This window comes from Botryllus schlosseri, chromosome 16, assembly GCF_051294905.1.
Source record: "Botryllus schlosseri isolate E-star chromosome 16, Bs_hap1, whole genome shotgun sequence".
Classification (NCBI taxonomy): Eukaryota; Metazoa; Chordata; class Ascidiacea; order Stolidobranchia; family Styelidae; genus Botryllus; species Botryllus schlosseri.
In genome coordinates, this window is record NC_137251.1 from 9,502,993 (window position 1) to 9,506,239 (window position 3,247).

General features: G+C 41.2%; 1 long non-coding RNA gene across 1 annotated transcript; it reads left to right on the forward strand.

Annotated features, from left to right (window-relative positions):
- Positions 1 to 2,181: 2,181 nt before the first annotated feature.
- LOC145458312 (uncharacterized) lies at positions 2,182 to 3,023 on the forward strand. The gene is made up of 2 exons (XR_013921109.1): positions 2,182 to 2,500; positions 2,782 to 3,023. It is a non-coding gene; the product is annotated as an uncharacterized LOC145458312 (long non-coding RNA).
- Positions 3,024 to 3,247: the final 224 nt, after the last annotated feature.

Sequence of the window (3,247 nt, forward strand, 5' to 3'; positions counted from 1 at the left end):
CATCAATCCCGTTTTGAGACATGAATGGTTATCATTAATTTTCGAACCACATCTGTGTTGTGATGATGAAGAAATTGCGGGTACGCCCGTAATAAAGTAATTACAGTAATTACGGAGTAAGAGTTGCAAATCAAGCTTACTTAGGTTTGGCACATATGTATGAACAATGAGCATGACCGTGGTCACTGGTTAGTTATAAAATGTGCTGCCAACGAGGCAACGATTCATATAGTCTTGTTTATTCACAGTAGAACTGGTAAATACACACATAATCCGGGAAGCAGCCTATTATTTTTATATCTTATCATAATCAAGACACACAATGTACAATACCATACGAAATAAACAATGCGATGAGAGATGTCAAAACGACCAAGTAATAAACTATCGAATGTTTATATAGCTCAGTGATGTGATCAGGGCCGTAACAGCACTTCGTCAGCCCCCCTCCCCCCCAAAAAAAACTTTAGTCTTGGGCCCCCCATAAGGTTATAGAACCCCCTCCGGCGATACACTGTTTACCACTATTCATCATATTCATTGGGAGTTTTTTTAGTGAATCAGCTTTTGTCGCCTAAGCACGAAAAATTTCTAGAATTCATGATTTCATCGGTCAGAATGATCGGGAATTGCATACATTGTTATCAATTTTTATCTTCTCTCTGCTCACGTAATCAGATTTGCCGGTAGAGCTGAGTGAGGTGTGTTTGAAAAGGTAGGACCACTCAATAATAATTAAACATCTTCGGGCGTATACCCGTTGGCAGGAACGGAACAGCACCTCGTCAGGCCCCCAAAAACGTGGGTCTTGGGCTCCCATAGGGTAATAAAACGACCCCCCATCACGTTGTTCGCGTTTGTCACGAAACTACCTGTATTGTATTGTGAGCCAGCGCGAAGCGCGAAAATTTTCGATAATTTATGATAAAATCGGTCAATCAGATCGGCGATTGCATATATAATATGCTATCAATTTATTGTCCTCTCCACTCACGTAATTAGATTTACCGGTAGAGCTGAGTGAAGTGTCTTGAAAACGGGAGGGCCCGTAAATAATGATTAAACATCTTCGGGCGGGCGGAACCGTTGATATGACTTCGTTACATGATGTTATTTCGTGACTTCCAGTCTGCTATATCAAAAAATATAGAACCGCCCAAACGTAGCTGGCTTCTAAACTAAGAGACGCACACGATTTCAAATTGGTATTTCTTCATTGGCATAAAATTTTTCCCGGCGGGATGGTATTTGTCTTGTGAGGTTCAGATTGCAAAGACAGGAACATTCGGCGCCAGTCATTTAGGCGCCTATGGACAATTAAACCTATATGTATTTTGTATATATAGCGAAGTCTTTGGTCTGCATAAGGGCATAGACCTTTTCGGCCAAGCTTTTCTCGCTGCCAATCGTTCTGGCACACTTCTTGGAGTCGCGTGTTATATGACCTAAATCTTGATTGTATGTCTTGGTGGGTCGTGGCGCGGTAATGGCCCAATACCCAACAATAAAGATAAATGGCTACTTGAATTCGAATTTTGAAAAAAATGCATAAATGTTCAAAAAATTCTCTATGATTTATGCTAATTCACGAAATAATTTTGGGCCCCCCATCGAGCTCCCCCCCCAATTGGGGAGTTTAGGGTGCGGCAGTTACGGTGCTGGATGTGATCACATTCGATAATTGAACTCTCAATGTAACCAGCGTGTACTCGAAGGTGGTGTGGACACTCGAAAAATCACGTGACCGTCACGCCCTGATACCTTTATAACTTTGTTATTGTCGATCCGTCTGCAGCACTAATTAAAGGCAGAGTCGTTATTGGTCTTTGTTGATTTTGACTGTGTTCCTTATCGAGTTGGGTGACAGGATTTATAATGGTATATTTTGACGCTGTCATCTAGCACTGTACCAAGTTTCAAGGCTTTGACTCAATGATTAGCGTAGTAATTTCGCTGTCAAAGTCGAGTATTTGGTAGATGAGCGCGTACCGATATATTGCCGACTTTGAAAACGGAATTACCATGCTAATCATTGAGTGACAATCTTGAAACTTACGGCGAAGTTTGATAACAGAACCAAGATCTACCATACCGAATTTCGTCATCCATCTCGGCATGGAACACTTTCAAAATTCACATATACCAATATCAAATTTTACGAAAATTCCATTGGAATTGGATTAGGATTGGACATGGACTTGAATATGAAAAAGTTATGGATTGGGATTTAGATTTGGATTTGAAGGTTCGGATTTGGATTGGACTAGGACATAGAAATTTCTAATTTGCTCATCTCTGGTCCACACCAAAGAATGTAGAAGGACAAGAAGTGCGAGGTCATTGCTGCGTCACGCCACTGTTACGCAGCGGCATCCATTTTGGTCTCAAAAGACCACAAAAACAGCCTGAACCTATGCGTGCGGCTGTAGTTTTCGGTCATATTGGCAGTGATATTTATGGGATTACGCTCGCAACTGGGATATTGGACATAGAAACCAAGGTGAATTTATGTATTTTCGTTGTCTGCTGGTCGTTTTTATTTCAGATCACCCCGGACTACCACAGCAAAATGCCTTTTTGGGCTGCACCGAATTGTAGGCCTACATAGCGATATATTTAGAATCTCAACCTAAAGGCTTCTTGTGAGAATTGTATCCTGTTGAAGCAGGAGATGGAGCTAGTAAGATTCAATAATGCCGATAGGAACTTTCCGCATAGATACTGTAACAGCATAGACCACCCACTACGATATAAATAAGTCACCCATCTTACAATTTGCAGCTACAAGGCCGGTGTCAGGAGAAAGATGAAGAAATTGCGCGTTATTATTATTATTAAAAGTTTAGAGTCACCCTTATCACCTGTTTAGGTCTTGTGTGCCACGGAATACAGCGCAAACAAATTCAGGGAGAAAGATGAAGAAATTGCGCGGTTGAAATCGCTGGTAATGCGAAATCCTTGTGAAATTACTGTAATTGTAGCATTTTGTCGATACAAATACACAATGAAAACCATACAAGATACCCAAATGTGATTAATAGCGGAATTGTACAATTTATGATCGTTTTGGTACTTGCATGTAAGCTCGGATAACAAGGAACAGATGGAGGAGGATAGGAAGGGTTTTTTTCAACAAGGATCAGATTCAGGCTTTGAAAAGAGAAGGGCCGGCCTCTGGATGCAGATGGGCCGGTGATACAATGGGAGACATTCACATCTATGGTCAACCACTAGAGGCGCGCAATTC